We start from the raw sequence: 10,937 nt of genomic DNA, 5'->3' as shown, positions 1-10,937 counted from the left end.
AGGTCTGTATGGAGGAGTGGGCCAAAATCCCTGCTGCAGTGTGTGCAAACCTGGTCAAGAACTACAGGAAAAGTATGATCTCTGTAATTGCAAACAAAGGTTTCTGTACCAAATATTAAGTTCTGCTTTTCTGATGTATCAAATACTTATGTCATGCAATAAAATGCAAATTAATTACTTAAAAATAATTCAATGTGATTTTCTGGATTTTTGTTTTAGATTCCGTCTCTCACAGTTGAAGTGTACCTATGATAAAAATGACAGACCTCTACATGCTTTGTAAGTAGGAAAACCTGCAATATCGGCCGTGTATCAAATACTTGTTCTCCCCACTGTATCTAGAAAGACTCACATCTGTAATCACTGTCAAAGGTGAAAGGTGAAAACTTAGCTAATCAATATATATTAGTGTTTTATTGTTCATGTACACATTTTTTACAATATTATAATTTTTCTTCAACTATATTTAGTGTAGATCGTTGACAAAAAAATACATTTAAACACATTTTAATCCCACTTTGTAACACAACAAAATGTGGGAAACGTCAAGGGGTGTGAACTTTCTGAAGGCACTGTAGAAATTTATTTGCCTAATACATTAGGTCTAGTTACCGTAGGTCATGTGGTACTAATGTAGTATTGAGGACAATCTATTGTAAGGTATCTTTGTGATCACGTTTGCATTATAATCTGTCTGTGTTTTATCTCCAGTGTTGTCCTCCTCTTCCCCCGGTCAACTAGCTCTGAATGATTCTCAATCGCAGTGTAAAGGTCTCTGGCAGCCCTTGTCTGATCAGTTCTGCTTGAAGCTGGAATAAACAAAGGCGTTACATAATTTAGTAAACGAGTTAACGCTACATTCCTATCCTCTTCACGCTCCTTCCCTTCATTCACTTCACTTTCCATCTTTATTCAATATCCTCATTTGTTAAAGCAAACTTACGCTTAAATCCCATTGAGTGAGGTTTTTCCTCATTTTATAATCATTTTTGGAGATTAATGAATTAATTATAAAATGAAGTGTTTGAGAGCGACTCTCACCTGCTTCAAGATCTCAGATTCGGTTAGGTATCTCGTCATGTCCAATTTCAACCTCAGTACTAACTTATATCCTGTGGAGACACAATGAGTAAATGATAAAAACAAACATGAAACAAAACAAACAGACTGACAGTAAAACAGACAGACAGACAAGCACATACCGTAATAGATGAAAATAAGGAGACTTGACAAGGTTGACCACTATTACCAATTTCATTAGATATTAAGTAAAGTAAATCACACTTACTAAGCCCACTATTCGTGGTTGACTGTCCGGCAGGTGGAGTTGTAGTGCTCATTTGTGTAGTTTTTGGTAGCTCAGTAGAGGATGTTGTAGCAGGAGTTGCAGTTGTTTTAGTTAGAACTACCATTGTGAAATTAGGTACCATTGTGAAATTAACTGAATGTATTGCTGTTGTAGTAGGATCTGTAGTTGTTGTATTAGGAGTTGTAGTTGTTGTATTAGGAGCTGTAGTTGTTGTATTAGGAGCTGTAGTTGCTGTATTAGGAGCTGTGGATGTTGTATTAGGAGCTGTGGTTGTTCTATTAGGAGCCGTGGTTGCCGTAGTAGGAGCTGTGGTTGCCATAGTAAGAGCTGTGGTTGTCATAGCTGGAGCTGCGGTTGTTGCTGTAGGAACACTAGTTGTCGTACTTAGAAGTGCTTTTGCCGTAGTAAGAGCTGTCTTTGTTGTGTTATGAACGGTTGTTGTCATATTAGAAGCAGCAGTTGTGGCTCTTGTAGGAACTGCGGTTGTCATAGTAGGAGCTGCAGTTGTCGTAGTAGGAGCTGCGGTTGTTGTAGTAGGAGCTGCGGTTGTCGTAGTAGGAGCTGCGATTGTCGTAGTAGGAGCTGCGGTTGTCGTAGTAGGAGCTGCGGTTGTAGGAGCTTCGGTTGTCGTAGTAAGAGCTGCGGTTGTCGTAGTAAGAGCTGCGGTTGTCGTAGTAGGAGCTGCGGTTGTCGTAGTAGGAGCTGCGGTTGTCGTAGTAGGAGCTGTGGTTGTCGTAGTAGGAGCTGCGGTTGTAGGAGCTTCGGTTGTCGTAGTAAGAGCTGTGGTTGTAGGAGCTTCGGTTGTCGTAGTAAGAGCTGCGGTTGTCGTAAGAGATGCAGTTGTCGTAGAGATGCAGTTGTCGTAGTAGGAGCTGCTGTTGTAGGAGCTGCGGTTGTCGTAGTAGGAGCTGCGGTTGTCATAGTAGGAGCTGCGGTTGTAGGAGCTTCGGATGTCATAGTAAGAGCTGCGGTTGTCGTAGTAAGAGCTGCAGTTGTCGTAGTAATAGCTGCAGTTGTCGTAGTAAGAGCTGCAGTTGTCGTAGTAGGAGCTGCAGTTGTCGTAGTAGGAGCTGCAGTTGTCGTAGTAGGAGCTGCGGCTGTCGTAGTAGAAGCTGCGGTTGTCGTAGTAGGAGCTGCGGTTGTCGTAGTAGGAGCTGCGGTTGTCGTAGTAGGAGCTGCGGTTGTCGTAGTAGGAGATGCGGTTGTCGTAGTAGGAGCTGCGGTTGTCATAGTAGGAGCTGCGGTTGTCGTAGTAAGAGCTGCAGTTGTCGTCGTAAGAGCTGCAGTTGTCGTAGTAGGAGCTGCGGTTGTCGTAGTAGGAGGTGCGGTTGTAGGAGCCGCAGTTGTAGGAGCCACGGTTGTCGTTGTAGAAGCAGCGGTTGTCGATGTAGGAGCTGCCGTTGTTGTAGTAGTAGATGCCGATGTCGTAGTAGGAGCCAAAGATGTCGTAGTAGGTGCTACGGTTGACGTAGTAGGATCCGAGGTTGTCGTAGTAGGGGATGCCGATGTCGTAGTTGGAGCTGCGGTTGTAGGAGCAGCAGTTGTCGTAGTAGGAGCCGTGGATGTGGTAGTAGGAGCCGTGGTTGTCGTAGTAGGAGCTGCAGTTGTCGTAGTTGGAGCTGCCATTGTCGTAGTAGGAGTTGCCGATGTCGTAGTAGGAGCCAAAGATGTCGTCTTAGGTGCTACGGTTGTCGTAGTAGGATCCGAGGTTGTCGTAGTAGGATCTGCGTTTGTCGTAGTAGGTTCTGCAGTTCTCGTAGTAGGAGCATCCGTTGTTGTAGTAGGAGATGCCAATGTCGTTGTAGGATCTGCGGTTGGAGAAGCAGCGGTTGTCGATGCAGGAGCTGCCGTTGTCGTAGTAGGAGTTGTGGTTGTCGTAGTAGGATCTGCGGTTGTCGTAGTAGGTTCTGCGGTTGTCGTAGTAGGAGCTGCGGTTGCAGGTGCTGCGGTTGTGGTAGTAGGAGCTGCCGTTGTCGTAGTAGGAGCCGCCGATGTCGTAGTGGGAGCAGCTGATGTCGTAGTAGGAGATGCCGATGTCGTAGTAAGAGCTAAAGTTGTCGTAGTAGAAGCTGTTTGTCGTGGTAGGAGCTGTGGTTGTCGTAGTAGGAGCTGCGGTTGTAGGAGTTGTGGTTGTCGTAGTAGGATCTGCAGTTGTCGTAGTAGGAGCTGCGGTTGTCGTAGTTGGAGCTGCGGTTGTAGGAGGATCTGCGGTTGTCGTAGTAGGATCTGCCGTTGTCGTAGTAGGAGCCGCCGATGTCGTAGCAGGAGATGCGGTTGTCGTAGTAGTAGCCAAAGATGTCGTCTAGTAGGAGCTATGGTTGTCGTAGTAGGAGCTGTGGTTGTCGTGGTAGGAGCTGTGGTTGTCGTAGTAGGATCAGCGGTTGTCGTAGTAGGAGCTGCGGTTGTCGTAGTAGGAGCTGTGGTTGTCGTAGTAGGAGCTGAGGTTGTCGTAGTAGGAGCTGTGGTTGTCGTAGTAGGAGATGCGGTTGTCGTAGTAGGAACTGCCGATGTCGTAGTAGGAGCCAAAGATGTCGTAGTAGAAGCTACGTTTGTCGTAGTAGGAGCTGTGGTTGTCGTAGTTGGAGCTGCGGTTGTAGGAGTTGTGGTTGTCGTAGTAGGATCTGCAGTTGTCGTAGTAGGAGCTGCGGCTGTCGTAGTTGGAGCTGCGGTTGTAGGAGTTGTGGTTGTCGTAGTCGGAGCTGCCGTTGTCGTAGTAGGAGCCGCCGATGTCGTAGCAGGAGATGCCGATGTCGTAGTAGTAGCCAAAGATGTCGTCTTAGGAGCTGTGGTTGTCGTAGTAGGATCCGAGGTTGTCGTAGTAGGATCTGCGTTTGTCGTAGTAGGTTCTGCGGTTGTCGTAGTAGGAGCATCCGTTGTTGTAGTAGGAGATGCCGATGTCGTTGTAGGATCTGCGGTTGGAGAAGCAGCGGTTGTCGATGCAGGAGCTGCCGTTGTCGTGGTAGGAGCCGCCGATGTCGTAGTAGGATCTGCGGTTGTCGTAGTAGTTTCTGCTGTTGTCGTAGTAGGAGCTGCGGTTGCAGGTGCTGCGGTTGTGGTAGTAGGACCTGCCGTTGTCGTAGTAGGAGCCGCCGATGTCGTACTGGGAGCCGCTGATGTCGTAGTAGGAGATGCCGATGTCGTAGTAGGAGCCAAAGATGTCGTAGTAGAAGCTACGTTTGACGTAGTAGGAGCTGTGGTTGTCGTAGTAGGATCTGCAGTGGTCGTAGTAGGAGCTGCGGTTGTCGTAGTTGGAGCTGCGGTTGTAGGAGTTGTGGTTGTCGTAGTCGGAGCTGCCGTTGTCGTAGTAGGAGCCACCGATGTCGTAGCAGGAGATGCCGATGTCGTAGTAGTAGCCAAAGATGTCGTAGTAGGAGCTATGGTTGTCGTAGTAGGAGCTGTGGTTGTCGTGGTAGGAGCTGTGGTTGTCGTAGTAGGATCAGCGGTTGTCGTAGTAGGATCTGCGGTTGTCGTAGTAGGAGCTGCGGTTGTCGTAGTAGGAGCTGCGGTTGTCGTAGAAGGAGCTGTGGTTGTCGTAGTAGGAGCTGCGGTTGTCGTAGAAGGATCTGCGGTTGTCGTAGTAGGATATGTGGTTGTCGTAGTAGGAGCTGCTTTTGTAGTAGTCGGAGCTGCGGTTGTTGTAGGAGCCGCGGTTGTCATAGTTGGAGCCGCCGATGTCGTAGTAGGAGATGCCGATGTCGTAGTAGGAGCCAAAGACGTCGTAGTAGAAGCTACGTTTGTCGTAGTAGGAGCTGTGGTTGTCGTAGTAGGATCTGCAGTTGTCGTAGTAGGAGCTGCGGTTGTCGTAGTTGGAGCTGCGGTTGTAGGAGTTGTGGTTGTCGTAGTCGGAGCTGCCGTTGTCGTAGTAGGAGCCGCCGATGTCGTAGCAGGAGATGCCGATTTCGTAGTAGGAGATGCCGATGTCGTAGTAAGAGCCAAAGATGTCGTGGTAGAAGCTACGTTTGTCGTAGTAGGAGCTGTGGTTGTCGTAGTTGGAGCTGCGGTTGTAGGAGTTGTGGTTGTCGTAGTCGGATCTGCAGTTGTCGTAGTAGGAGCTGCGGTTGTCGTAGTTGGAGCTGCGGTTGTAGGAGTTGTGGTTGTCGTAGTCGGAGCTGCCGTTGTCGTAGTAGGAGCCGCCGATGTCGTAGCAGGAGATGCCGATGTCGTAGTAGTAGCCAAAGATGTCGTCTTAGGAGCTATGGTTGTCGTAGTAGGAGCTGTGGTTGTCGTGGTAGGATCTGTGGTTGTCGTAGTAGGATCAGCGGTTGTCGTAGTAGGAGCTGCGGTTGTCGTAGTAGGAGCTGTGGTTGTCGTAGTAGGAGCTGAGGTTGTCGTAGTAGGAGCTGTGGTTGTCGTAGTAGGAGATGCGGTTGTCGTAGTTGGAACTGCCGATGTCGTAGTAGGAGCCAAAGATGTCGTAGTAGAAGCTACGTTTGTCGTAGTAGGAGCAGTGGTTGTCGTAGTTGGAGCTGCGGTTGTAGGAGTTGTGGTTGTCGTAGTCGGATCTGCAGTTGTCGTAGTAGGAGCTGCGGTTGTCGTAGTTGGAGCTGCGGTTGTAGGAGTTGTGGTTGTCGTAGTCGGAGCTGCCGTTGTCGTAGTAGGAGCCGCCGATGTCGTAGCAGGAGATGCCGATGTCGTAGTAGTAGCCAAAGATGTCGTAGTAGGAGCTATGGTTGTCGTAGTAGGAGCTGTGGTTGTCGTGGTAGGATCTGTGGTTGTCGTAGTAGGATCAGCGGTTGTCGTAGTAGGAGCTGCGGTTGTCGTAGTAGGAGCTGTGGTTGTCGTAGTAGGAGCTGCGGTTGTCGTAGTAGGAGCTGTGGTTGTCGTAGTAGGAGATGCGGTTGTCGTAGTTGGAACTGCGTTTGTCGTAGAAGGATCTGCGGTTGTCGTAGTAGGATCTGCGGTTGTCGTAGTAGGATCTGCGGTTGTCATAGTAGGAGCTGCGGTTGTCGTCGTAAGAGCTGCAGTTTTCGTCGTAAGAGCTGCAGTTGTCGTAGTAGGAGCTGCGGTTGTCGTAGTAGGAGGTGCGGTTGTAGGAGCCGCAGTTGTAGGAGCCACGGTTGTCGTTGTAGAAGCAGCGGTTGTCGATGTAGGAGCTGCCGTTGTCGTAGTAGGAGATGCCGTTGTCGTAGTAGGAGCCAAAGATGTCGTAGTAGGAGCTACGGTTGACGTAGTAGGAGCTGTGGTTGTCGTAATAGGATCTGCTGTTGTCGTAGTAGGGGATGCCGATGTCGTAGTAGGAGCTACGGTTGACGTAGTAGGAGCTGTGGTTGTCGTAGTAGGAGCTGCGGTTGTCGTAGTTGGAGCTGCGGTTGTAGGAGCAGCAGTTGTCGTAGTAGGAGCCGTGGATGTGGTAGTAGGAGCCGTGGTTGTCGTAGTAGGAGCTGAGGTTGTCGTTGTTGGAGCTGCCATTGTCGTAGTAGGAGTTGCCGATGTCGTAGTAGGAGCCAAAGATGTCGTCTTAGGAGCTACGGTTGTCGTAGTAGGATCCGAGGTTGTCGTAGTAGGATCTGCGTTTGTCGTAGTAGGTTCTGCGGTTGTCGTAGTAGGAGCATCCGTTGTTGTAGTAGGAGATGCCGATGTCGTTGTAGGATCTGCGGTTGGAGAAGCAGCGGTTGTCGATGCAGGAGCTGCCGTTGTCGTAGTAGGAGCCGCCGATGTCGTAGTAGGATCTGCGGTTGTCGTAGTAGTTTCTGCGGTTGTCGTAGTAGGAGCTGCGGTTGCAGGTGCTGCGGTTGTGGTAGTAGGACCTGCCGTTGTCGTAGTAGGAGCCGCCGATGTCGTACTGGGAGCCGCTGATGTCGTAGTAGGAGATGCCGATGTCGTAGTAGGAGCCAAAGATGTCGTAGTAGAAGCTACGTTTGTCGTAGTAGGAGCTGTGGTTGTCGTAGTAGGATGGAGTAGGAGCTGCGGTTGTCGTAGTTGGAGCTGCGGTTGTAGGAGTTGTGGTTGTCGTAGTCGGAGCTGCCGTTGTCGTAGTAGGAGCCGCCGATGTCGTAGCAGGAGATGCCGATGTCGTAGTAGTAGCCAAATATGTCGTAGTAGGAGCTATGGTTGTCGTAGTAGGAGCTGTGGTTGTCGTAGTAGGAGCTGCGGTTGTAGGAGTTGTGGTTGTCGTAGTCGGAGCTGCCGTTGTCGTAGTAGGAGCCACCGATGTCGTAGCAGGAGATGCCGATGTCGTAGTAGTAGCCAAATATGTCGTAGTAGGAGCTATGGTTGTCGTAGTAGGAGCTGTGGTTGTCGTGGTATGTTGTCGTAGTAGGAGCTATGGTTGTCGTAGTAGGAGCTGTGGTTGTCGTAGTAGGAGCTGCGGTTGTAGGAGTTGTGGTTGTCGTAGTCGGAGCTGCCGTTGTCGTAGTAGGAGCCACCGATGTCGTAGCAGGAGATGCCGATGTCGTAGTAGTAGCCAAAGATGTCGTAGTAGGAGCTATGGTTGTCGTAGTAGGAGCTGTGGTTGTCGTGGTAGGAGCTGTGGTTGTCGTGGTAGGAGCTGTGGTTGTCGTAGTAGGATCAGCGGTTGTCGTAGTAGGAGCTGCGGTTGTCGTAGTAGGAGCTGTGGTTGTCGTAGTAGGAGCTGCGGTTGTCGTAGAAGGAGCTGTGGTTGTCGTAGTAGGAGCTGCGGTTGTCGTAGAAGGATCTGCGGTTGTCGTAGTAGGATATGTGGTTGTCGTAGTAGGAGCTGCTTTTGTAGTAGTCGGAGCTGCGGTTGTTGTAGGAGCCGCGGTTGTCATAGTTGGAGCCGCCGATGTCGTAGTAGGAGATGCCGATGTCGTAGTAGGAGCCAAAGACGTCGTAGTGGAAGCTACGTTTGTCGTAGTAGGAGCTGTGGTTGTCGTAGTAGGATCTGCAGTTGTCGTAGTAGGAGCTGCGGTTGTCGTAGTTGGAGCTGCGGTTGTAGGAGTTGTGGTTGTCGTAGTCGGAGCTGCCGTTGTCGTAGTAGGAGCCGCCGATGTCGTAGCAGGAGATGCCGATGTCGTAGTAGTAGCCAAAGATGTCGTAGTAGGAGCTATGGTTGTCGTAGTAGGAGCTGTGGTTGTCGTGTTAGGATCTGTGGTTGTCTTAGTAGGATCAGCGGTTGTCGTAGTAGGAGCTGCGGTTGTCGTAGTAGGAGCTGTGGTTGTCGTAGTAGGAGCTGCGGTTGTCGTAGTAGGAGCTGTGGTTGTCGTAGTAGGAGATGCGGTTGTCGTAGTTGGAACTGCGGTTGTCGTAGAAGGATCTGCGGTTGTCGTAGTAGGATCTGCGGTTGTCGTAGTAGGATCTGCGGTTGTCATAGTAGGAGCTGCGGTTGTCGTAGTAAGAGCTGCAGTTTTCGTCGTAAGAGCTGCAGTTGTCGTAGTAGGAGCTGCGGTTGTCGTAGTAGGAGGTGCGGTTGTAGGAGCCGCAGTTGTAGGAGCCACGGTTGTCGTTGTAGAAGCAGCGGTTGTCGATGTAGGAGCTGCCGTTGTCGTAGTAGGAGATGCCGTTGTCGTAGTAGGAGCCAAAGATGTCGTAGTAGGAGCTACGGTTGACGTAGTAGGAGCTGTGGTTGTCGTAATAGGATCTGCAGTTGTCGTAGTATGCCGATGTCGTAGTAGGAGCTACGGTTGACGTAGTAGGAGCTGTGGTTGTCGTAGTAGGAGCTGCGGTTGTCGTAGTTGGAGCTGCGGTTGTAGGAGCAGCAGTTGTCGTAGTAGGAGCCGTGGATGTGGTAGTAGGAGCCGTGGTTGTCGTAGTAGGAGCTGCGGTTGTCGTTGTTGGAGCTGCCATTGTCGTAGTAGGAGTTGCCGATGTCGTAGTAGGAGCCAAAGATGTCGTCTTAGGAGCTACGGTTGTCGTAGTAGGAGCTGCGGTTGTCGTAGTAGGAGCTGTGGTTGTCGTAGTAGGAGATGCGGTTGTCGTTGTTGGAACTGCGGTTGTCGTAGAAGGATCTGCGGTTGTCGTAGTAGGATCTGCGTTTGTCGTAGTAGGTTCTGCGGTTGTCGTAGTAGGAGCTGCGGTTGTCGTAGTTGGAGCTGCGGTTGTAGGAGTTGTGGTTGTCGTAGTCGGAGCTGCCGTTGTCGTAGTAGGAGCCGCCGATGTCGTAGCAGGAGATGCCGATGTCGTAGTAGTAGCCAAATATGTCGTAGTAGGAGCTATGGTTGTCGTAGTAGGAGCTGTGGTTGTCGTAGTAGGAGCTGTGGTTGTCGTAGTAGGAGCTGCGGTTGTCGTAGTAGGAGCTGTGGTTGTCGTAGTAGGAGCTGCGGTTGTAGGAGTTGTGGTTGTCGTAGTCGGAGCTGCCGTTGTCGTAGTAGGAGCCACCGATGTCGTAGCAGGAGATGCCGATGTCGTAGTAGTAGCCAAAGATGTCGTAGTAGGAGCTATGGTTGTCGTAGTAGGAGCTGTGGTTGTCGTAGTAGGAGCTGTGGTTGTCGTAGTAGGAGCTGCGGTTGTCGTAGTAGGAGCTGTGGTTGTCGTAGTAGGAGCTGCGGTTGTAGGAGTTGTGGTTGTCGTAGTCGGAGCTGCCGTTGTCGTAGTAGGAGCCACCGATGTCGTAGCAGGAGATGCCGATGTCGTAGTAGTAGCCGAAGATGTCGTAGTAGGAGCTATGGTTGTCGTAGTAGGAGCTGTGGTTGTCGTGGTAGGAGCTGTGGTTGTCGTAGTAGGATCAGCAGTTGTCGTAGTAGGAGCTGCGGTTGTCGTAGTAGGAGCTGTGGTTGTCGTAGTAGGAGCTGCGGTTGTCGTAGAAGGAGCTGTGGTTGTCGTAGTAGGAGCTGCGTTTGTCGTAGTAGGAGCTGTGGTTGTCGTAGTAGGATCTGCAGTTGTCGTAGTAGGAGCTGCGGTTGTCGTAGTTGGAGCTGCGGTTGTAGGAGTTGTGGTTGTCGTAGTCGGAGCTGCCGTTGTCGTAGTAGGAGCCGCCGATGTCGTAGCAGGAGATGCCGATGTCGTAGTAGGAGCCAAAGATGTTGTAGTAGGAGCTATGGTTGTCGTAGTAGGAGCTGTGGTTGTCGTAGTAGGAGCTGTGGTTGTCGTAGTAGGATCAGTGGTTGTCGTAGTAGGAGCTGCGGTTGTCGTAGTAGGAGCTGCGGTTGTCGTAGTTGGAACTGCGGTTGTCGAAGAAGGATCTGCGGTTGTCGTAGTAGGATCTGTGGTTGTCGTAGTAGGAGCTGCTTTTGTAGTAGTCAGAGCTGCGGTTGTTGTAGGAGCCGCGGTTGTCGTAGTTGGAGACGCCGATGTCGTAGTAGGAGATGCCGATGTCGTAGTAGGAGCCAAAGATGTCGTAGTAGGAGCTACGGTTGTCGTAGTAGGAGCTGTGGTTGTCGTAGTTGGAGCTGCGGTTGTAGGAGTTGTGGTTGTCGTAGTCGGAGCTGCCGTTGTCGTGGTAGGAGCCGCCGATGTCGTAGCAGGATATGCCGATGTCGTAGTAGTAGCCAAAGATGTCGTAGTAGGAGCTATGGTTGTCGTAGTAGGAGCTGTGGTTGTCGTGGTAGGATCTGTGGTTGTCGTAGTAGGATCAGCGGTTGTCGTAGTAGGAGCTGCGGTTGTCGTAGTAGGAGCTGTGGTTGTCATAGTAGGAGCTGCGGTTGTCGTAGTAGGAGCTGTGGTTGTCGTAGTAGGAGATGCGGTTGTCGTAGTTGGAACTGCGGTTGTCGTGGAAGGATCTGCGGTTGTCATA

The 10,937-nt window shown here is 50.6% G+C and overlaps 1 long non-coding RNA gene across 1 annotated transcript; it reads right to left on the bottom strand.

Annotated features, from left to right (window-relative positions):
• Positions 1–414: 414 nt before the first annotated feature.
• LOC139417103 (uncharacterized) lies at positions 415–2,074 on the bottom strand. The gene is made up of 3 exons (XR_011635157.1): positions 1,289–2,074; positions 1,042–1,112; positions 415–809 (listed from the first exon to the last, which is right to left on the bottom strand). It is a non-coding gene; the product is annotated as an uncharacterized lncRNA (long non-coding RNA).
• Positions 2,075–10,937: the final 8,863 nt, after the last annotated feature.

This window comes from Oncorhynchus clarkii, chromosome 9, assembly GCF_045791955.1.
Source record: "Oncorhynchus clarkii lewisi isolate Uvic-CL-2024 chromosome 9, UVic_Ocla_1.0, whole genome shotgun sequence".
NCBI classification, from domain to species: Eukaryota; Metazoa; Chordata; class Actinopteri; order Salmoniformes; family Salmonidae; genus Oncorhynchus; species Oncorhynchus clarkii.
This window is presented reverse-complemented; position numbering and strand designations above follow the sequence as displayed.